We start from the raw sequence: 25,646 nt of genomic DNA, 5'->3' as shown, positions 1-25,646 counted from the left end.
CCCGGAGGCCAATAACGTCGATTTCCGTCCACACTAACCGTAATCCGATATGTTAATATCGAATTTAGCGCTACTCCTCTTGTCGGGGAGGAGTACAGAAATCGATTTAAAGAGCCCTTTATATCGATATAAAGGGCATTGTAGAGTGGACGGGTACAGCGTTAAATCGATTTAACGCTCTTTAAATCTATTTAAACGCGTAGTGTAGACCAGGCCTTATAGACAAACAGACGTTTTGGAGCATGAGCTTTCGTGGGTGAATACCCACTTCGTCGGATGCAACCCTCTATATGTTTTCTATGTGATCTGCTATAACTGGATTTTCTTATTTATATAAATGTCTGGTTTTTTTCTCCTGCCAAACGCTTGGCCTCAATAATTCCTTGTGGGCAGTGAGTTCCACTCGTTAATTATGTGTTATATAACAAGTATTTTCTTTTATCTTTTAAAAGAATTGCCTTTTAACTTAATTGGGTGTCCCCTTGTAGTTGTAGTGTTATGACTCAGGATTTTAGGATCCCAAATGACCTAATTTATTATATTATATCTCTTCATGTGACTCTTATGTCTTCTATCTGAAATATATAGCCCTAAAATGTTTTCATCTCTTCTAATATGAAAATCTTTCCATGCCTCTATTCATGTACTATATATCTCTCTATTTTCTATTTATTTCTATACTTTATGGTCTATTTAAATTTTCTATATTTCTTTAACTTTCTAAGACCTCCATTTTCTATATCTTTTTAGTGAGGTGGTAACCAGAACTGAACATATTACTGAAGTGAAAATGCACCACCAAAGTACAGAAAGGAATTATAATGTATACAGTAGTTTTTGCTATTCCTCTGTTAGTATTTTTGGCCTACACATTAGCAATCAGTGGTTAGTTTTACTCTGAAATATTTTTAAAAAATATATTAACATTTGTTACTGAAATTCTAATGCATACAGAACACATTTCATTTCTGTGGAAATGGTGTAAGGTAAGGGCCACAGGACCAGCCATTAAGCCATCGCTGCAAGCAGCCACTGTACAATACTTTTAAGTTAGAGAAAACGGAACTGATCTTGTCCGAAGAGACACTTTCATCCATATGTCTTGTATTCTTCTTCTATTCCAAACACTTCACAGCTAAGCAATAACATCTGACTTTGTGAGGCCTAAATTTGAGATAATCCTAAATGTGGTGCTGCTAGCCAGTACCAGCATCACAAAATATTTATTTTTAGTATAATATGGCTTTTTAAAAAACAAAAGCATAGCACTTGAATGGAAAAAGTTTCTTTTGGGTCTTAAGATTCCAAGTCACAACATACAGTCTAGTGTCATTATAATCTGGAATTTTCATTGACTTAGGTACATCTACACTACGGGATTAGTCCGATTTTACATAAACTGATTTTGTAAAACAGATTGTATAAAATCGAGTGCATGTGGCCACACTAAGCACATTAATTCGGCGGTGTGCGTCCATGGTCCGAGGCTAGAGTCGATTTCCGGAGCATTGCACTGTGGGTAGCTATTCCGTAGCTATCCCATAGTTCCCGCAGTCTCCCCCCCCATTTCTCAGGGGCGGTCCCTGAAGGAACTGGGGCTTGGGCCTAGAACGAGCCCATTAGTCCAGACGTGCACTGGCTAACCAGGGCCCCAAGACCCCATTTGCAAAAGAGCACAGCCTAAACACCTCATTGGGGTGTCGGCGGGTCGGCTTTCCGAATATCACATTTGCAAGGGTCTCTCGTCTAAGCTATACGGGGCCCCAGCACTACTCATCTGTCCAGGTGCGTCCTAACTCTAGCGGGCCCTAGAAACCAACAACTATACGGAGCGAAGACCAAGATTAACACAACTAGCGCGCGTTGCCAAGGCACATATCCAGCGGCCCTACATTATCCTGGGGCTCTCCACAAGGAGATTCGCCACATATGTATCCAGGCACCTCAGAGCACTATAGGCCCAAACAGCACCGCAATACGCAACGCGGCAGCCATTCAGATGCGCGCTGTTTCTTTACTGTCACGTATGTGTACTACCTCTTACGGCCACTCCCGCTTACAGAGGCGTTAGATGCAGCGTACAACAGCAGCATGCATTTGCTTTGATGATCGCAGAGACGCGCCTTATATGCCTCGTTCTGTACATCTGTTGCCCAGTGTAAATTGGGCAATAAATGCCATGGTTATCTGTCATACTGTACTGTCGGCTGCATCCATGGGGTGCCTGGCTGAGTCGGCGGGGGACAACAGGCAAAAATGGGGAACATCCGAAGTCAATCCCTACTTTATGGTATCCTCAAAATAGAAGTAGTCCTGCCTTAGAATATGGTGGCAAGTATTACTAGAACGCAGTGTATAGAGAGCAACCCCCGAGAAGCGCCTCCTTCAGATCACGCAGAAATGACGAGCTACAGGCATTCACAGGGGTCGCCTGCACAACTGCCACGCTGTTGTTCCCTCCTTCTCAACTTCCTGGGCTGCCGTGGCAGTGGTCCCCCATTTGTGTCCATGAAATTATAAGAAGGCAGGAATAAGAAACAGTTGACTTGTGAGTCGAGATGAAAAGAGGGGGGAGCAGCCTCCCGCGCTATGACTCCAGCCGCAGAACATTCAGCGGTGGGGAGAGCTGAGCCCACATCCCGCTGCGCTATGATAGCGTCCAGGCAGTAAAGAATCTTTTCCTTAATGACCATGAAGGGATGACTCCGCCCCATGTTGCCATAAGACGATTAACAGCCATTCTACAGCCTGACCTGGGAATGACCAGGAATCATCCATTTTTAATACCCAGGCGACCGGCCGAGCTCCACCTGAGGCCAGCCAGGAGCCCCCGGCTGACGTGAGACGAGCTACGTCATATTTACTCGGCTGCCACCAGGGGAGGGAGAAGAAGCAGATACCGCTCTTCACTGCTGCAGATCGCATCTTTACCACCCCAGCTTCAGTAGACATGGGTGACAATTGAAAAAGACGTCAAGAAACCGAGTGCTTTCCCTTGTTCTTTCACGTGGGGAGAGGAGTAAATTGACGACATCACTCTGAACCACGTCGACAATGTGTTTGAACCTAAGGCAATGGGATGCTCAGCAGAGAATGCAAATACCTGCTTTCAGAGAGCTGCTGGGGACTGTGGGATAGTGGAGGTCTTCAGTAACCTCCTCCCTCATGGGTCCATTTGATGTCTTGGTTATCCGTGGTTAAACTTGTCATGCAGCACTGGTACCGGCAGACTTTTTTCAATGCTTTTGGCACTCGTCTTCGTAACGGAGCCCTCTGAAGAACAGATTTGTCTCTATACAGTGATGCAGATCCAGTATCCTCCGTACGCATTGGCTGGACTTTTTGGATTTGGGATTGCATGCGCCACGCCTGTCGCCAAGCTCCCATGCTGGGCAACGAAATGATTCCAAAAGTTCCGCGGGGGGGCTTTTCCTGTTTACCTGGCCACTGCATCCAAGTTCAGATTGCTATCCAGAGCGGTCACAGGGGTTCACTGTGGGATACCGCCCGGAGGCCAATACCGTCGATTTGCGGCCACACTAACCCTAATCCGATATGGTAATACCGATTTTAGCGCTACACCTCTCATTGGGGATGAGTACAGAAACCGATTTAAAGAGCCCTTTATATTGATATAAAGGGCCTCGTAGTGTGGACAGGTGCACCGTTAAATCGGTTTAACGCTGCTAAAATCGGTTTAAACGCGTAGTGTAGACCAGGCCTTAGAGTCACTTGTACTCTTTTCTGAAAGACATAACAAACTCCCAGGCGTATGATAACCGTACTCCTTGCATGCTGGAGGCGTTTGGTCTAGCCTTCTGCCTGGTGCTTCACTACGTGCCTGAGGTGTGCAGTTATCTCACAGAAACCTCATGTTTCATCATGTATGTCTTAATTCTAATAATATTCTCAAAAAAAATTCTTCCTGGCTAAAAAGATAGTATACATTTTTAAGAGAAATTACTCATTTTGAGAAGGTAATTTTTGTAGCTTATGAGGAGTTGTGATAAGGATTAAAATAAACAAAGTTAATTTAGTAATAACAAATATTAAACAGTTCTAATACCCTCCAAGCAAAAAAATGTTTGTTACTGTTCAGTTAAGAATAAGAATTAATTACATTTCATTTACCCAGTGTGTCTACCCTAAGCTCTTGACAATTACAACTTTAAAAACATATATTAGAATAATAATTCAGAATATGACAATGTCCATTCTAAATCACTACAAAAAACACTGATACCCTTCCCATTCAACATATCCCCTCAGAAGAAGTCCTGGACAATTAAGCTATTCACCATTTCCGATAGTCCAGCAAATTCCACCTCTGCTGGACTGAGGTGAGCAGCATGCCAGAGCTCAGGGTCCACTACTGAGAATGCCCTGTAACTGGAGCCAAGAAAAACAAATCCAGAGACAGTTAAACTCTACCATCCCTGCAGATCTAGATTTATTAATTCAAAAGCGAGAAGCAATCATTGTGATCATCTAATCTGACCTCCTGTATAACATGGCCAGAGAACTAATTGCAATATTAATATCTGAAGAGAGTTGTAGCCTCTAGGATACACAGTTTCCAAACCAAGTTGGGCTTTATAGATTAAAACCAACACCTTACATTGTGCCCTGAAGTGAAGAGGAAGCCAACAAAGTCTCTGGAGACCAGATAAATTGTGTCCTCTGCAGTAAATACTACATCTTGCACCAGCTGAAGTCTCTGAATGGTTTTCTGGAGTGGCCTCAAATAAAGCGCATTATAGTAATTCAGTCTGGAGGTGTAACTAAGGCAGCAATAACTGTGATGAGGTATATGTATGAAATAAAAAGATATATCAATCTTTCCAAGGATCCATGGAAAAAGCTCTTTTGACCACTGCTTGATCTGAACATCAGAATCCACTCAAGATTTCAGTAATACCACCCTACCCCCAAGAAGTTTAAGTAATGAAAGTCCTTAGTTGTAGGAACAAATCTCACCTTTTCCTCTGGTTATTTTCCCCAGCTTGCCAGTGTTACCTATGGCTTATCTGGATTGTATTTCAGCCAGCTAGCTTTTCTCCAAACACCAGTCTTGGCCATACATTGAGAAAGCTGGTTGCATTGGATCCAGCCACAGACACCAAGATGATTGTCATCAGCAATCATAGTTGCTTTGGTGTCAAAACACAGCCTCGCTATCCTGCACCTTCAAGTCACCATGGTTCACTAACAGACTGTTAGAGAAGCACACATGCACAATTCTAGAACATTGTAGCTATAAAACACTTGCTGGCTCCCTTAGAGATTAGCATCAACGATGGGGGCAAAGGGAACACTGTTTGTCCTAAAAAATCAGGTTTTTCAACAAGTGAAGAACCTAAACCTTAAGATCACATAGGATGAGAAAGGATAGTCCAGTGGTTAAGGCACTAACTTGTGACTCCACAGAGGAGACTTAGAAAATCTGTAGCAGAGTAGAGAGTTGAACCTATGTGACTTTGGGCAAGTCACTGTTGTATTAATTTAGATGGAATATACAAGACCAAAGAGTCAAAGGGGTTAATATGACCCTGACGCTGCCAGTTTTAAAAAGGATCAAAGACTGGTATACAGCGACCTCAGCCTGCTTGATACCATGGCAAACATGTAATTAAACATCCTTTTAACCTTTTGCTGAAGATACAGAAAAGAAATTAGAACAGTGAACATTTGAAATGTAAAGTTTTAAATAAGACTTTCATTTTAACAACATGTCATGTTGCCTTTCTCTTTAATTGTAAAGAGTTCTTAGAAAGAAAACCCCCTTTTCTGATAGTCCTTTAGATGGTATCAAAGATGGTAATTACTATCCTTTTGGGGGGAAAGAGAGAAAGTTAGTTGAAACTGGCTGGAGCTGCTGTCTTTGCTGTTATTGTAAAAGTCCAATCCCATTTCCTAGAAGACAAGACAACACACAACAGAAGAGGTGTTTGGAATTTTGCTGGAGCCAGTGGAGATCATAATGTCATCTAGGTTTCTACTTTGGCCCAGTTGGGTCAGGATATCACTCAGGCTCTGAACAATGAATGCACAACAATGTCCTGGTGGAGCTCAGGGTCCCAGGACACAGTAGGGGTGGCCGCCATGATGGGATAACTTACTTCAGTGGTTGTTGACAGATGGCTGCTTCCTCTGCTAATTTTTCGCCAAAAGTGTTTTCTTTTTAAGATCCAAAAAGAGAGTGTTGGGTGAAACAGTCCATCCTCTCATTGTTTTGTCCACCAGTAGGCCTAAATTCTGACTTGCCAACTTTGGTTCATGGATTTTCAATCCCACACTTTTCTTTTCCCAGGCACAATTTTAACACAGTCCTTGAATTATATTAGTAAGCCTTTTTGTTTAAATTAATTCAGTCCTTCTGTCTCTCTTTTGCACTTTCTCCCATCAATTTTATTGGTATATGTTATTGTGACACTTTATAAACTTATATCTACTTATTACAGCTGAACTCCTAATTTATGGTAAATTTGTAGGTCCAATTATTACATCACCACTTAGGCCAAGATTCTTAAAGATATTTAAGCTTTGGTCCACTCGGCATTGCAACATCTTACCTGTAGGTGGCCTGCAGCCCCGTGGACGTCTCAAGCTGGGTGCCCAGGCTCTCCAGACAAAGTGTGGGAGAGTTTGGAGTGTAAAGAAGAGATTTTCAGAAGCTATCCAGCTAAGTGGGGACCAACTAACCTAGCCTGAAGTGAAATGTCAAAGAGAGTGGCGTGAGAGGAAAGGGGCTTAGGTGCCTAAACAGCTGATCTGGTGCAGCTGGCTGATGGGCCAGAAATAGGTGCCTCTCTCCGCTCAGTGGCAAATATCTCCTGGACTTAGGTACCTAAGCCAGGTCAGCTGCCTAGGTAGTCCATGTCTTAGCAGCCAAAAAAATTTTTCTTGGTCTCCTGCTCATGCTCAGTAGCTCTCTCAGCTAAGCCCTACATTTCCCCATGCCCCGAGCTGCTTTTTTTATGGGTGGTGTGCTGCTTATTGGTGGCCCTCCTGCTATGGGATCTGATAGGTACCAGGTCTTAGGTGTGCTCAGAGTATGACTGTGGCATTGGATCCCACTGATGAGATAGACATTGGCCCACCTAGTTTGAGAATCTTGCTTTGGGGTCTCTAGGACTTCAGCCTGAGCTAGGGCTATGAGCTGCTAAATAGCACATTAGCTATGGAGTCAGTGCTTAGGTAGCTTTGCAAATGGGGTTAGTCAGAAGCCACACAGCAGCTTTGAAAATGCCGAAGAAGGTAAAATGGTGTACTTTTAAGAATCTGGCCTTAGTCTCTTTGTACCTCAGTTTTCCATTTATGAAATGGGATAATAGCACTTCTCTATCTTACAGGATTATTGTGAGGGTAAATATGTTGAGATTGTGATCATGCTATGGTAAGTGGAGACAAATAAGTACTTAAGAGACAGAGAAAAAATCATAATCTATAGCCATAAGGCTTCACATTGTCCATTATGCAGGACGGTAGCGTAAAAGCCACATGGTAAAATTTTCAGATGTGCCTGAGTGACTCAGGAGCCTACATCAATGGGAATTAGGATCCTAAATTACTTTAGGTGCATTAGAAAATATTACTTATAATCTAGCCCTAAGTATGTTAGAAAAATGTTAAAGAATTGATAAATAACTAGTATTGCATGCAAAAAGCATTGAATTAAAATAAATGGATCAAAGTAATTTATTGGAATAAAGGATCATTGAGGAAAACTTCATAGATTCTTGCGTAGAGAGTAATTTTAGAAATATCCCTTTTCCGCACTAAAATGTAGTGGAGTCATTCTATTCCTCTCCTTGCAAGAGTACTAACTTGTGGCATTATTGAATGTGTGGCTGAGGGTAACAATACCATGTTTGAGAATGCTTCTTGTTTAAATAACTCTACAGTCTGTGGTGGTTTGGTTAGTTTTTTCAGTAAAGTTGTCACTAAGATCAGATGATCATGTAGGCATTAAAGGAATATAGGAAAACTTTTTTATGAAAATGGTAATTTTTATGTAGATAAACTAGAAAAGACAACTTACAAATTGGAAACGGGAATATATTCATTCTCAGATCTCTATTAATATTATTAACACTTATATTGCAGGAATATCCATATGCCCTAATCAGAGTCAAGGTACTATACAAACACATACAAAGATTTGGTCTCTGCTGAACACTGACAGGTAAATATATGAAAATGCTACAGGATTGCAGGTTATAGATATGTATATGCTTAGACTAGTTGATCGGCCTCCTTCTATCCTATCTCAAAAGTTTTTTACCACTAGAGGGCCCAAAATTGCCCTCTAATGTGTGTGTCTGTGTATCATATATATTTTGTAAAATGTGATACATTGAAAAGGTAGTTTGAAATATTCTGTTTTATTTTTAAAAATTTAATTTGAAGATACTTTTGGATTGTTGTATGATTTTGTCTGATTCAATTCTTTTTTTTATTAATAATCATAATCTTTAACTTACAAAGAATCTACGTTTTTCTTAACATAATTATAACTTTCAACATTGCTCTCAGAGATAAGAAGCTTGATGCTGGGATTCATGATATATACACTCCTGTCAAATATCACCTTCCAGCCAAATCCAAGTCAAATACTGGAAACAGTCATAATAAAACATGATGCTGACTATCCTGACCCATGCCTGCTGTGATCATATGTTTTATTAAGTTATCTTGGTGACATTAAATAACATGGGCATAGTTCACTTTTCATAAACAGCTTTGCTCAGAATGTATAGTAATGCAATGTCACAGAATCTATCATGCTGAGTATCTTTGTTTGCAGATGTGACACGCCCTCCTGGGAAATCTTACAGGCTCTAAATACATAAAGTGTTCCTGAAAAGCTGATATCTTTTACTGATGTGAGAATTGTGTTTGAGAAAGGGGAGTTTGAACTGATTTAAAGTAATGCATCAATTTTTCCCATAGCGTGGCCCCCACTTATACTTCCTTGATGGGTACCCTCTCCTCTTATTAAGAGGCAGAAATGCTATATATCCCCTACTCATATCCCTTAACCAGCTTGTTTGTTAGGCTAGAATGATTAAAATAAAATTTTAAACATCATTTCATGTATACAGAAGTTTGAGTTCTCAATTATTCTTTAAATATCAGCAAATGTATATTGTTTTAACTACATGGTGACTCTCAAGAAGCTAATGTTCTGGGATCTGTAAAGTTTCAGATTATAATTATCAGTAATAGTAATTTAGACTGTTAAAGAGACTTTAAGACATATCAACATGCTTTACAAACATTATCTAATTGTTTCACATCAGGGGTTCTCAAACTGGGGGTCAGGACCCCTCACGGGGTCACAAAGTTATTACATGGGGGGTCATGAGCTGTCAGCCTCCACCCCAAACTCCGCTTTGCCTCCAGCATTTATAATGGTGTTAAATATATTAAAAAGTGTTTTTAATTTATAGGGGAGGTCACACTCAGAGGCTTACTATGTGAAAGGGGTTACCAGTACAAAAGCTTGAAAACCACTGTTTTATATAATACCAAGTTTTTGTATAGAATTTCCTTGGGTGGGAGTTTTGTTTGTTTTTTAATAGGAAAAAAATGTGGAAAAAGCGGAAAAAAAACCTAAAACAAATATCCTTCAGTCTCCAGCAGTTCAAAGTTCTGCTGGTTTACAAAAAAACAAACAAAAAATACCAACCCACAATTCTAATCTGACTGTACACATGAATAAATTCTACTCAAGTGAGTGAGAATTTGAAGAATTGGACTCCTTTTGTACTCAGTTTTTCAAATCCTTATTCATAAAATAGTCTAATCTGAATTCAGTTGAGTTACATTTGAGGACTGCTTGTCTGAATGTTAACATGGTTGGACTCTACAATATATAATAAAAATTCAAGAAAATTAAATGCATGAACCATAGCTAATTTAACATTAAGGTTTCACAGTTAAACAGCTAGGAAATATAAAAGTTAAGTTTTCTACTCTTATGTAAACTTGATCAAACTGAAAAAATATCGTATATTGTATTCTTATTTTTCTTACTAGCTGTACCATAAAATGCTACACATATATATTTTAGCCAAATTAGCTTTGCTGTAGGAACCTTAACTCTTGCATTTCCTGCTTTTTAAATTTAATTGTAACTAATTAATTAGTTATGTGTAATGGTGGAACCTTACCATTTCAATAAATAATTATTACTATTGTTCTTTCTGTTTTGTGTTTTATACAGTTTTAATGCTAAATCTGTTATCTGGACTGGAATTTGAAACCTACCTGACACATACAGCGTTGGCTGGCAGCTATTTCAAATTACTGTATCTTGTTACTAATAGTCTGGGCTGGCTGGCATTTTGTATTGCTGCATCATTAGTAGCTTGGAGCAAATCACCCTGGAATTTATAGACTAAGCTGACATGTATCTCAGATCATTCTGGCAATATTAGACTAAAAATGGTACTTTTAAAAATTTAAGCTCCAATTTTGCAGCTGGAGGAGGACCTGTGCACCTGCATAGAGCCTACTGAAGTCAGCAAAACTCGGCACAGACACGGAGATCCACCCACATGGAGTCAATTGCAAGATAAATAAAGTGGGTCACTAATGTTAACACAGACCCCTCATCCTCCAAAAAAAATTGTTGTGGGTGCACTGGACCACACATGTGGCTCTCTTTGGAAGATTGAAGCCTAAATCTATTAATTGAATAGGTTGCATTTTCTTATGTTTATTATTTTAAAATTAACTAAAAAGCACTCTTAGACCACTCTCATACAAATTACAGTTGAGTGTATTTCAAATTTCATTCTATGTTGCAATTTGTCAACTACAAGAATTAGAGAGAAATAGGTTATCTCTAGATATATAAATGTGTGTATGATTCTATATCTGTGTCTAAGATGTAGTATGATGGGGTATACAAACCCCACTCTGGACAACAAGGTTTTAAGGAGTTGCTCTGGGCTCTGGAAGCCCCACCAAATCTGCAGTGCATGCACTGGATGGAGGAAGAGCTTAAAGGAAGAGCAGAGCAGCTCAGTTATTGGTGCTGAGTAAAGGCAGAAGCTTCCCAGATGACTGCTGCTGAAGACCCTTCCCTGAGGGAAGGGAAGGCCAGATTCTGATGCACCTTGAGGCGGAATTATTCATCTCTATTTCCTATTAACTCAGTTTATTTGCATTAATTCCCCTTGCTTTTTGTTCATGAACTTCCCCAGAAAGGAAGAGACTTTCAAGTGTCCTGGCTGAAGGGCCAAGTCACAGGATGAGGCAGACCACTGGAAAGAGACACATGGGGGGACAGAGCTGCTATTCTGTGCCCGGCCACAAGGAGGCACTAGTGGTGAGTCAGCCTCTTCACAGTATGTATATATGTCTATAGAGATCTGCATATATATAGAATGAAAAAAATGAAGTATTGTTATGTTGGTTTGATGTCAGTTTTCAAGGTTGGTATGGCTACTTAGTGTTCTGTCAGGTACAAGATATATGTTACCCTTTATATTTACTAATGGAGTTCAATCCTTCAGGGGGCCATTTGGGGATTAGTCCTGCTTTGAGCAGGGGGTTGGACTAGATGATCTCCTGAGGTGCCTTCCAACCCTAATAATCTATGATTCTATGATTCTATATCAGTAAAAGATGACCATATTGTACTGTATTCATATGTCTACATTATTCAGTTTATGGATATTTTTTCTACAGCCAATGATTTGCACTGGGGAGGAATCTGGTCCATTGATTTGGCCAAAGGAAATTTTGCCTGGCTAAGAACAATAGGATCAGACCTCTTAAGGTACATTTGCACTGCAATAAACACCCCCAGCTGGCGCATGTCAGCAGATTTGGGATCATGGGGCTATAAAATTGAAGTGTAGATACCTAAGCTGGAGCCAAGGGTCTGGGACCCCATGAGTCAGTTGACATAGGTCAGCCACAGGTGTTTTATTGCAGTTTAGATATACACTTTTTAGGTATGTGCTGCAATGTAAGCCCATGGTTAGATGGACTTGATTCAGCTTACCCTTGGTTAGAAAACCCAGGGCTTGAGAGGGTAGACTCGTCATCAACCCTAAGTTAAGAATTTTTTAACCTGGCCTTGTACCTGGGGCTCTGGTGTCTACACTTCAGCACACAAATCTGAGTCAAACGAATCACATCCCAGACTCGCTATCATCCTCCTGAAATGTGGCCACTCTAGCCATATCACCGTGTTACAGTGTGGGAAAACTTGACTGTCTATCCTGCACATTACAGAAAGCTTGAACAGCCCACCAACAAATCCTGCCAAGCAGTCATTTTACTCTGTGTGCCCCCAGCTACCGGAGCCACCAGCATGGAGGAGGCACCTTTTGAAGAACTTCTCTTGCTTACACTTTTGTTCCTGTGTCAGAAAATGGGCAGAGCTTCTGTGAGACGGTAGACATTTCACTGGCATTTTCTGACCCACCAAAGGCATCTAACAGAGTTTATGATGGAGCAGGAGAAGGAGGAGATGACAGAATAGCACATCTATGAGTGAAGTGGCCTGGTTAGCTACCAAGATGGCCCTGGAAAATATGCCCTTCCCTGTAATGTGACTAAGTATCTGGAGTTCTGACTACAGAAAAGTTTGAAGATATCAGCACCCGGGGTTGGATCAGAATCCATAAGGGAATCACAGGATGTTGCATTAGCTTCCACGTGGATTAACCTGTTATGACTGCATTCAAACACAGAACTCCACTGCCATCTCCTTAGCCTAAGGTGTTGATTCACTTTCAAGGTGTTTTTGCTGTTTGCATTTCCTGGTTGCCATTTTGAACTCCACATGGTGTGAGATGGATTGGAGCAGAGGGATGCCAAGGCATTGTCACACAATATACCATTAGCAGATACATGCTGCTATCTGGGGCTTCTAATAATTTTACATTAGTTTTTAGAACAGAAATCCCTCCCATTCCTACATTAATAAACATTAAAATGGAGCCAGAAACTTACTAGGCTCTGGGAGGGTTTTTGTCCCTTCCATGTCGGCTGCCAGTGCCATAGCAGACTGTTCCTTAATGGGAGAGAGGGGCATCCAAAGCTCCTTCGAGTACAGTGCCCAGGGTGTGCAACTGCTGCTTCTTAGGCAAAGCCTCTTCTGGGACTGGTTTCAACAACAGTCACTTCACTGGCCTTACTCAGTGCCTGCTGCTGGCTCCCATTAGCCCCCATATTGGATTCTGGGGCCAGCATGTTGCCATTTCAACTAATCAGGTCATTGTTCATCACTATTGGCTCCATGCTCAGCACAGTACCCAGCACCAGGTCAAACGTCTCATAAAAGGGTATGAGGTTGGAGAGGTCCCCATGGTGTGATTCTGCTCCGTGGTTTTCTGGTACTTGGTCTTGAGCTGTTTAATCTGCTCCCTGCACTGGTCTCCAGTCTGGTAAATTTCCAGCACCGCTGGCTTTTTTGCTATTTGCTGGTATGCATGGTCATTCCTAGTACTCTTACTAAAGTCCATTGTTTTGCTGGCCTTGCACCAAAGAGTCCCCCAAATCTGGCTGTGTTCCATGCTTTGCAAAGGACATCTTCTGGTCAGTCTCTATTGCACACAGAAGGTTCTCTGAAAGTGTGTTCACAGTTCAATGGATAGAAGACAATGGAAGGATTAAACACTGACTCTGCCGAGTTGCTGCACTACAACAAAGGGAATTTCTTCCGTTTCTCTGGAGTCGATTGGGAATGCTTGGGAAAGAGAGGACAAAGGAAGTTGACCCATGGGATTGTGGGATACTTTTGGTGGATTCTCAGGATATGAGTCAGGGGGATGCTTTTACATTGCAAGGAAAAGAGGCTTGAACCTTGGGTCTCAGCTTGACTTCGGCTCAAACCCTTCACCCCTGGAGGGTTTTATGACTCTGGGTCTGAGCCCAAGTCTGAGAGATTTGTGTGTAGATGGAAGAGAGGTTTGGGTTCAAGTCTGAGTCTGAGCCTGGGCTTATGTTGCATACCCTTAGGTTTTTATTTATATTTCTATTTTTCTGATGTGGGTGTAACCAAACGTAAGTGTCTATCTCTAAATCAGGTCCTGTTGTTGCTACCCTTACACATATTAAGTAGAAACTTATTTGATTAGTACTCCTGTTTGGGTCAATGGGACTACTTATCAATTGAAGATGCTACTCAATGTGAGTAAAGACAGCCCTTGATGTTTAATTTTGCAATATCATTTATAGTCTATTGATAGCAATAATATTTAAGATGGGATACTATAGTTTCAATTAATTCTTTGAGCTGTACAAAATAATCTCTAAAGGGATTCACACTCATGTGTCCTTGTAATATCCTTAGCATATTATTCTACTAAAATATATATTTGTGCACATTTTATGTATTAATGAATTCTCTACAGATTTGAAAGCTACTGTTTCAAATTTATTATATATGTACAAATTTAGCATGGTGATTGACGTTGTTCTATGTCATTTCTCATCCATGAATGGGTTCCTTAATACCCTTGCCATGACACACTGCCAAATTAAAGACTGCCAGATAGTAAACCAAACTTAATTGGCTAAATTGTTAAATGGCTAAGATATACTTTAGGATTCTGAATTGTCAGATTGACTACAGCTTTTTATAAACTTTATAAAAAACAAATTATGTTAAATATGGGTGTTACGGGATTAAAACCTTTTGTTATAAACACATAGATTAGAGTTCATTTTCATTTTAAATACTTACAAACAGGCCTACCAAGTGGGGCAAACATGTTGGACAAGATCCCAGGTCTCAGGATTACAGGAATCTAACAGCAGTCAATCCAAAGCAGTAACAGCAAGGCACAGAGGTAGGAGGTCCACTTATAATATCTTTGTTGTGAGCCATGATGAATCTATAAACAGTGTTGCCTATATATACAATAGCTCTTGCTCTCTCTCTTTTTTATTTGTATATTTTTTAAAGGATTCACTTCAGTTACTTTTTTCCTAGGAGAATCAGTGCAGCAATTTATTTTGCTATTTCAGAATATCAGCTCTTCCATTCAACACCAGCCAGATGACATCTCTGAATTTAAAAACACAAATATTTAATAATTTTTGAATGAGAGTATTTCACTAATTCTTCTTGCTTGGCTAAATCTTTAGAGATAAAGTATCCCATAGAAGATTTCCAGGAAAAATAACCAAGCTTTTCTTTTACAGCTTACAATAATATGTTTATGTCTGGTTATTATCATAGTATACATTCAATTTTTATAGCTGTGTGAAGATTTCATACTTCACTTTAATTAAATATTCAGTCTACTTTGTGACTGTTTTTAATGCTTGGAAAACATTCATATTTCTTTTATTTTTCCACTTTCCTATCTACTGAACATGGATTTTATTTATGTTATACAATGTTACTTTTTCTTGTGTTAACATACAACTTATTAGAAATAACAAACTGTTAGTAAGTATTCCTGCCCAGAATCTAATCAAATTGTCCATTAATTTTTATATATTGACATGAAAAAATTATCTTAAAATGTGAATATTTTATTTTATAATATATCCTAATAAATTGTTAGAAGTACCACATTTTACTAGGCTTTTTACACATCCTTTCTTCCATTCCCCTTCCCCTAAATTTTTTTCCTCTCAGGGCCTAATTCCAAGCCCAGTTAAGTTAATGGAAAGACTCCTTTGACTTCAATATGCTCTTATGGGCTAATCCTGCACAACTGAATCAACAGGTGCTTTGCCATTATTTTTAAAGGGTGCAGGAACAAGCGCCAGTTCAGCAAAATACTTAAGCATATGACTAACTTTAAGCATGTGAGCAGTTCCATTGATTCTAGTTGGATTCCAAAGTACTTAAATACTTTACTGAATCAAGGCTGCATACTCTAGACTAGGGGTTCCCAAACTTGGTTCACAGCTTGTTCAGGGTAAGCCCCTGGGCGGGCCACGAGACACTTTGTTTACCTGAGCATCCGCAGGAATGGCCACTCACAGCTTCCATAGTCCCAGTGGCCGCGGTTCGCCGTTCCCGGCCACTGGGAGCTGTGGGAAGCGGTGGCCCAGCCCACGCAGCGTGCTCCCATTGGCCTGGAGCAGCAAAAGCCACTGGGAGCTGCGAGCAGCCATACCCGCAGAAGCTCAGGTAAACAAAACAGCTCGTGGCCCATCAGGGACTTACCCTGAACAAACTGTAAACCAAGTTTAGGAACCCCTGCTGTAGGCTATAAATTGAATTGAGAACAATTTGCTATTTACACTGAAGTGAAATTCTGGTCTCCTTGAACTCAATGGCATAATTCCCATTGACTTCAGTGGGTCGAGGATTTCACACTAAAACCTCAATCCTGCAGTCTTTCGACATCCAAAACTGCCAATGACTCACTAACTACCTATATATAATATGAGTACTGCAGAATTCAAATTATATGTATAGTAGTATAGCTCTGGATCCAATCCTGAGAGTTCTTTGATTTTAAGTTACCCACACACACTTTTTTTTTTAATGTGGATTCCCTGTAAGGCAGGAGATGTTGATTATATAGCCTTCTGTGTAGTGAAAATGTTCAGAATGTTAAGAACACTAGTCTAAGTACATTCAATTTTATTGTAGGTGTATTTGAATGTTAATTCCAGATATCAGCATAGATTGGGCTGCATCAGTAGAAGCATTGCCAGCAGATTGAGGGAAGTGATTATTCCCCTCTATTCAGCACTGATGAGGCCATATCTGGAATATTGCGTCCAATTTAGGGCCCCCCAGTACAGAAAGGAAGTGGACAAATTAGAGACAGTCCAGCGGAGGGCAACGAAAATCATTCGGGGCTGGGGCACATGACTTATAAGGAGAGGTTGAGATAACTGAGCTCATTTAGTCTGCAGCAGAAAAGGATGAGGGGGGATTTGATAGCAGCCCTTCAACTGCCTTAAGGGGGGTTCCAAAAAGGATGGAGCTAGGCTTTTCTCAGTGGTGGCAGATGACAGAACAAGAAGCAATGGTCTCAAGTTGCAGTGGGGGAGGTCTAGGTTGGATATTTGGAAAAACTATTTCACTAGGAGGGTGGTGAAGCACTGGAATGGGTTACCTAGGGAGGTGGTGGAATCTCCATCCTTAGAGGTTTTTAAGGCCCGGGTTGACAAAGCCCTGGCTGGGATGATTTAGTTGGGGTTTGTCCTGCCATGAGTGCAGGGGACTGGACTAGATGACCTCTCGTAGGACTGGAAGTGACCTCAATTCTGTGATTCTATGTTGTTAATTACTATTTAAGCCCTTAATTTCCTAGGCCAGTTGAAAGTCATGGGTAAGAGTCCTACCTGGCACTTGCAGGTCTGTTTTTGCAGGTTGCGTCCCTTTTTGCTCAGTCCTATGCAAAACCAGGCTATGGTCACATGGTGTTGAGTCTTTAATTTCACTGGAATTCTGGATTCGTTCAATGTCAGTCATTTACTGGTCAAAGAATTGGCTAGGTAAGAGAGGCAAAAAACTTCCCACTCCAGGTTCCCTAGTTGAAGCGACCACAGAGAAGGGTTTGCAGAAATCACAGCTTTTTAATCAATAAACTCTCCTTTTGAGAGTTTAGAGACAGTCTAATGAATAGAAAGTTGGAGTGTGCAGGACAAAAGCCGTGTAACACAAGCTAGAGTCCTCAGCAGAATGACTGCTTCCTTCACCACCTCAATCTCTGAACTATCCAGGCAGCTGGGTGGCATTGGCATCAGATCTAGGCCTCACCTTGTCAGGGCTGGCAGATGTTCTGGTTATTAACAAGTACTTGGGTTCATTTATCTTGCACCTCTGTATTGAAAGCCTTGTTCTGTTCTTCTCTGGTCACTATCGCTCCAACGTATTTTGACCATGTTGAATTAATTATCTTTATTACATGCTGCTATTTTTCTCAATTCTTACAGGCTTAAACTGCAGCATGGAGCTAAATATTTAGTGTGTTTGCCTAGACGATCTGGCTAGAACACCCAGCCCTACCTCTAAAATCAAGGCAAAGTGCTTTATCCACTTAATGAGATAATTCTTCCTGCAGGTCCAGTGATTCTATTTCGCCACCTGTCGTATGNGATCTGTAGCTCACGAAAGCTCACGCTGAAATAAATTTGTTAGTCTCTAAGGTGCCACAAGTACTCCTGTTCTTTTTGCGGATACAGACTAACACAGCTGCTACTCTGAAACATAAAATGAGAGTTCAATGAGAGGGAGACCAAGCCCTAAAACAGAGGTATCTCACATGTCTTGGGAGGTGGAGAGTGGTGTCAGCATCCTTTGACTGCGAGGATACCTAGCAGTGAACAGGAAGCATTTGGGACAACAGAGAACCAGGCAATAATTTTTAAAGTGAAGAAAGCATGCTATAAAATGACTGTATTGTTAGCATTTGTTCTTTTTCTGTATATTTTGAAATACAATGACAATTACAAGTTTTAAAACAGTGGCATTCAATTACATTTTCTGGCAGGCCAGAAAAGGCAACGTCCAAATCCTGGAGGGCCAAAGGGTGCTCTCCAGGGCGAGTGGGCTCTTCAGGTGTTTGCTCTCTAACAAAAACATGTCAATTGCTTTATGTTGTGTTATGTTTCATAAGCATCTGCTTAAGTGCCTGATTAAAAATCTACCACTGTAAGTTGAAATGTATCACAGTATAGCTTCAATGTGTTTTTAAATGTAAATGAAAAGTTTCTAAATTAACTACAGATGAAGTCCATTTATTTGAATTGCTTGAGGATATCTGATACCTTCAAATAATGGGGCATTTGGATAAAGGAAAGTGATATTTTTAGTTGCAGTTTCATAGTGAAATTTCTTTCATGGTGACAGACTGCGTTAGGAGTTGAAGTTCTGTACCCAGCTGAAGTGGAAATGTTCGATACTTTCATTCAGTGCTCTCCCTTAGTCCTCCATCAGTGTTTCCAATTTCTCTGACACTTAAAACCTCATCAGCACATCATTTTTGTTTGCATTTTTTGAGCTTTTTTGTTTTACTGAATTTTGTGTCTGGATAAAAAAAAGTTCTCTGGCATTTAATGTATGAAACACAAGTCTCACTCCTCTACAGAACTTATTAGAATAGTGGCAGCTAATAGACAGAAGGTTGTTGTCTGTAATATTTACCTCTTGTTACTAGTGAGCAAAGTGGCACTTCTTGCTCTATACTAGCTTGTTAAAATCTGGCTTCAGTGAAGTGACTGCTATATGAAGGCAGCTCTCCAGAGACTCATTTGTCAGCCTGTTTCAAGCATCGTTCCTGAGGACATTCATGACTGCAAAGCTGGATTCGCACTTATACATGGATTCAAACATTGAGTACACCTCAAGGAAAAATGTCTTGAGGTTTGTATACTTTTGTGTCCAGATAATCATGATTTCAGTGTTCTTGAATTCATTTTTCAGCACATCTGATGTCTGCAGGTTGACTAGTTCCAGCTGCAGCACACTTTCACCTATTACAGGGGAGACCTTATGGGGATGAGATGTGAAGTTACCCTCAGGTGTCATGGAGAAAGGATCATGTACAAAGCCAATTACATCCTTTGGTATGCAAAAATTTCCAAACTGAACACTGAATTTGTTCCTTAGCTTTTGAAGGAAACTTGTCACGAGGCAACCAATCACATTATCTCCTCCATTGCTGATGAAGGTGTTGCAGAGTTGAGTGAAGTGCAAAAGATTCCCAGAGCTCAAATCTAAGAGAAATATGTCCAGTTTCTTCTGAAAAGCTTCTACTTTCTTAACTTGGCCTGTACATTCAGGATACTCAAGTGGTCAAATATGTTGCATAGAATTGCTACTTTGACTAAGAATTCAGTATCTTTTAGCGGGACCAGATATTCAGCTGCTTTCTTGTGGGTGCTGTGCTGAAGGTCTCAACACCATGAGCCTTGAGTTTGCAGAAGCATGCCAGCCATGTACCCTTACTAAGTCAGAGAATGTCATTATAGAGAAGATCTTCATGGTATGCAGAGGATGATCAATGATCAACTCACAAAATAGGTTGTGCTGCAGACTTGAGGAGGCTTTGTTGAACCTGATTATTTTAATCACAGCCTCCATCAGATCTTTCAGTTCCTCACTCAGCTTGGCACACAGCACACTTTGGTGTATGATATAGTGCAGGGCTTTCATTTGTGGTGCCACTTCTGCCAGTCATATCTCAAGACCCCTCTGGTTGCCCAGTTTTGAAGGTGCTCCATCAGTTACCAGAAGACAGATCTTGCTTAGTAAGACTCCTTGTTGCTCAAACACTGCACTGACTTTCTCAAATATGATGTTGATTGTGACATACATTTCCAGAGGCATCGAACTCAAGAGTTCCTCTCAGAGGATGTGGCCATTAAAGTATGTCACAGAAACACAGCTGTGCTATATTCTTATTGTCTGGTTCATAGATTGCCAACAACACAAACTCAGCACCTCTCAGACTTTTCAACAAAAAAATGGAGCACTTCAGCATCCAAGGTCTGGACAGGATGCATTGTGGTTTCATCTGACAGGGGAACTTGCTTGGCAGCATTCATGATGGCCTCCTTCATCTTCTCATCAGCTACCGCTTAATGGAGAACAGACAGCATATGCTCTTTGACAGTTACATAATCAGTGAAGGGCTTCTTCTTTCATGCCAGTGTCCAGGCCACTCACAGAGAAGCTGCCACAGTCATCTTCTTTTGTGATGCATAACTTGTGAGAAATTTCCCCATAACTGGATAATATAATCAGGGAGTCTATCTTTGATCACGCTGTGTCCAAGTTCAAAGGATAACAGTTGCTGAAAGTTGGTTGGTTCATCTCAGAGTATCCTGGGCCCAGCACATACTGGCTTGGAGGATGCACTGCAGGCAGGGTCACCTGGCAGGGAAGCCCAGGGACTGGAGCTGGGTAGTGGGACTGCTCCTATAGCAGAGCCCCCAGCAGGGAGCAGGAAGGAACAATTAATGCCCAGTGAGCCAAAGGACTGTACATCTGTGGGCTACATCTGGACTGTGGGCTACCAGTTGAAGAACAATGTTTTAGGGTAAAGAAATACAGGAAACATCAAGGAAATTAAACTTAGCCTTTACTTAAATCATCAGATTACATTTCTTTATGGTCTCTGTGATAAGAACTACCCAGATCTTATGTCCAGGTTTAGAATGAAGAGCAGTCCCTTCCCTCTGGATACTCACTGCTGCAAACAAGGGGAGATGAAGCATGGAGTGTGGGTGTCCCATTATAACCTCTTTTCATTTACTGGCCAGAGAAGGTGGCCAGGCAGAAGCGAGGAAGTAAGATGCACTCTTTGAAGAGCTGCAGTAACTTGCTTTCTCCTTCCCAAACCCTCCCTACTCCCGAAGGAAGCAACGGATGAATTGTGCCACTGAGGTGTGTCTCTGAGGCAGAATACCACCTTGGAGCTCTTCCTGGGGCATTGCTCCAAACTGTGCCTACCCCAAAAAGATGTAAATGATGCATTTTGATCCTGATCCAACTTTCTATTGATTTCAGTGGATTAGGATCAGGGCCTTAAGGATGCAACTGAATGATAATAAAATTTGATTGACAAAAATTTCAGTTAAAATACCTAGTATGCATTATGATTAAGAACTGTTCATCACCATATAAAGACAATACTAGCAGGGAGTGGTTTTAGTGAAGTGCACACCTGTCATAAAAGTTTTATATTATTACAGTGGTTCCTAGAGGTCCCAACCCAGATTGGAGGACCATGGTGCTAGGCACTGCACAAACACAGAGAGTCCCTGTTCAAAATAGCTTAAAATCTAAATAAATAAGACAAAATGAATGGTGGAAGGGAAACAGAGGCACAGTCATGCAGTAGGTCAGTGCAATGCTGAAACTAGAACCCATGTCTCCAGACTCCTAGTCTAGGGCTCTGTTGACTACAGTAACTCCTCACTTAAAGTCATCCCAGTTAAACATTGTTTCACTGTTACATTGCTGATCAATTAGGGAACATGCTCGTTTAAAGTTGCACGATGCTCCCTTATGATGTTGTTTGGCAGCCACCTGCTTTGTCCAGTGCTTGCAGAAATAACAGTCCATTGGAATTAGCTGGTGGGGGCTAAGAACCAGGGTGGACCGGCAGCCCCCCTATCAGCTCCCCTAAGACCTCTGTGTGGCAGCCACGCAGCAGGCTATCAATTGCCGGGCAGTTCAGCTGTCCCTCCCACCATTGCCGTGTGCTTCTCCTGCCCTCTGCCTTGGAGCTGCTCCTGGGAGCCTCCTGCTTGCTGTGCAGGAGGGCGGGGGAAGGAGAGGGGTCCTAATGTCAAGTGTCCCCCTCCCCAACCCCGCTCCTTTATCCCACTGGGCTATCTCCACAGAGCAGGGGGGACACAATAGGGCTTAGGATGGAGGGAACTTGCTGGCAGCAGCTGTTGCCTCAACTTGTTGATCTACTTAAAAAGGCAATGTACTTAGAGGGGATCAGTGTACTTAAAGGGGCAATGCACGTGTCTCTCTGCCATGTTGTCTCCTCTCCCTCCATTCGTGCTGCCTTGTAGAGTGTGAGGCTACATTAACAACATGTTTACCCTTGAGGGCTCAGCCCAATGCTAGTTCATCATTTAGCAGTAAGGCATTTCCTGGGAAATATCCCACCCTCTTTCACCGTCTGACTTTACCACTTCAACCAAGCTTCACAATCATCATTGCTGTGTACAATATTAAATTGTTTAAAACTGATACTGTGTATATGTGTGTATATATATAAAATATAGTCTTTTGTCTGATGAAAAAAAATTCTGTGGAACTAACCCCTCCATTTACATTAATTCTTATGGAGAAATCAGATTCGCTTAACATCGTTTTGCTTAAAGTAGCATTTTTCAGAAACATAACTACAATGTTAAGCGAGGAGTTACTGTACACCACAATGTTAGAATCAGAAGAGTCTGTGGCAGTTTGGAATGGCAGGTGGCAGCTGGCTGAGCTGAGTTCTGCTGTAGGGTAGACAACTTTATATTCTGGTTGAAACGCCACAAAAAGTCCTTTTGGTTAACGCACAGAGTATGCCTGTACTTGGTGCAGGGGATGTAATTCCCAGATTGAGGGCACATAGTTGGGCTAGCTTTTATTGAACAAGCAAGCTAAAAATAGAAACTAGCTGCAGCAGTGTGAGCTGTGGGGGGGGGGGGGGCTAGCCACCCCAAGTTTGTATCTGTCTGAGACCCTAGGCACATACTTGGAGTGGCTAACCTATTCCACTGTTTGCACTGCTGTGACTACACACTCTATTTTTAGTGCACTAGTTCAATGAAAGCTAGTGTTAGTATGTCTTGTTGAGCTGGGAATGACAGCTCAAGCTCCAAGTGTAGACCTATCCATAGAATCAGCAGCTGCTGAAAACTGACAAAGTAAACAAAATGAGCCTGTTTCTTCTCTCTCATAATTTTTACACCAGTGCAACTCCATTGATTCCAGTAGAATCACTTTTGATTTACACTAGTTTTAGTCATAGAAGGATCCAGACCAGTCTTTGGGGAGCAGTAAATAAGTAGGTACATTAACTGAAGATAAAGGGGACCCCTCATTTTAGGCAGTCCCCTGGCCACTGTAGAGCTACCAGAATGGCTCCATACAAGCATCTTTTCTGGCCCCCAAGGCGTGTGTCAGGGAGCGGTAGGGCATGATCAAGACCTGAGGCTGCTCTAAGTTACACTGAAGTCCAGGTAGGACCCCAGTTAACCTGAGACTACAAGGAGTGCCAAGATTGCTTACCCTGCTTCATGCCTGCAGGAATGGACAAAGTGGGGGCAGGGACCTCTGACTGGAAAAAGGACCGAGGACCAAATATGGTTCTTTGAACAAAGTCTAAGTTAATAAGTTTTTCAAATGGAATATCAGTATAGACTGTGTGGGAGAACAGGATTCTTTCTCCCAGGTATAGGAATGACTGCTTCTCTTTCATTTCCCTTTATGCAGAGAGTATTGTTGAAGGGATACAAGTGATTATGGCCACATATAGACTTTTTTGACTGGTCACTACTCAAGCTCTTCCCTACTTCATTATCAGCAATGATATGTGACATGTAATGGTTTGGGAGCTGTTTATAATGAATAGTGGAACCATGATGGTACTGTTATAGTTTCAGCAAAGCATACCTGGAGAAGGAGAGGAGGCAAGATTTAAGTTAAAGAGTAACTGAGTAACTTCTGCAAGATTTAGGTTAAAGATTTTTTGAAGAGTTTCCATGTAAATTTATGCAAGGATACTAATAGTTTAGTAATTAGATTATTGGGTAAAGAAGTTACAATAGTAAGAAGTGAGAGTAAAAATAAAGGAGCTTTTAAAGAGGAAATTGTTCGTAGGGTTCACATATTTCATTTTAGCAGAGCAAAACTTTTCCTGGAATCCCAACTATGGACAACAAACAACTGCCAATGATATCCTCAACACTTGGATAAGTATCAACCCTGTTCTCTTTAACTGGCCGGGGTTTTGTTTAAGGGAGTGGCTTTTATCTATGGATTACACTGCTCTACAGCCAAAATGCTTCTGAAAGAAATGTAGTCAAACTTTACTAATTCTGGGTCACTGAGAACGAAAATGATGCTTAAAATTGTTGATTGGCTCTAGTCTAGCTGTTGGGCTCCAGACTACAGCAGTGGAATCTCCTGGCAGGTGATGTTAGGGTTTCCATGTTCCGTGACCGTCAAAAGGATCTTGTCCCATTCTTCTTCATGGAAGGTGATCTTGTAGCCTGCAACAACATCGATGGTGTGATGGCAGCCCTCAACATCGTTCACGATCCAGATGAGTGGAGACTGTTCATTGATTCATCGAAGACGAGTCTTAAAGCTGTTTTGCTGCATAATGGCAATGTTTTGCCATCAATTCCAGTTGGTCATGCAGTCCATATGAAGGAAACCTATGACAACATGAAACAACTTTTGAGGTGCATAAACTATGACCAACATCAGTGGCAGCTTTGTGGCGATTTGAAGGTTGTTGCTCTCTTGCTTGGTCTGCAGACTGGATACACAAAGTACTGCTGTTTTCTCTGTGAATGGGATAGTCGTGCAAGAGATTCCCACTACATCAAGAAAGATTGGCCACTCCGACAGTCATTGGAGCCTGGGAGGAAAAGTGTTCAGCATCCACCACTTGTTGAATCAAGGAAGATTTTGTTACCACCCTTACACATCAAGCTGGGTCTGATGAAGAACTTTGTCAAGGCCATTGACAAAACACAAGCAGCTTTCAAGTACCTCCGTGGAAAATTTCCAAGGTTAAGTGAAGCTAAGATAAAGGAAGGTGTCTTTGTTGGTCCTCAGATTTGTGAACTTCTTCGAGATGATGCATTTGACCATGCACTGCGTGGCAAGGAAAAGACGGCATGGAAAGCCTTCCAGTTAGTGGCAATAAATTTTCTCGGAAACAACAAGGCAGACAACTACAGGTTGTTGGTGAAAAACCTCCTCAAGGCATACAAAAGCCTTGGTTGCAACATGTCACTAAAGATACATTTTTTGCACTCTCATCTAGATTTTTTTCCACTGAACTGCGGAGCAGTGAGCGACGAACACGGCGAGCGATTTCACCAGGACATTGCAACAATGGAGAAACGCTATCAGGGCAAATGGAGCCCATCAATGCTTGCAGACTATTGCTGGACAGTGACAAGAGATGCTCCATTTAATGAATACAAGAGACAAGCCAAGAAGCGCCGAGTAG

This window comes from Chelonoidis abingdonii, chromosome 4 (assembly GCF_003597395.2).
Source record: "Chelonoidis abingdonii isolate Lonesome George chromosome 4, CheloAbing_2.0, whole genome shotgun sequence".
Taxonomy (NCBI): Eukaryota; Metazoa; Chordata; order Testudines; family Testudinidae; genus Chelonoidis; species Chelonoidis abingdonii.
This window is presented reverse-complemented; position numbering follows the sequence as displayed.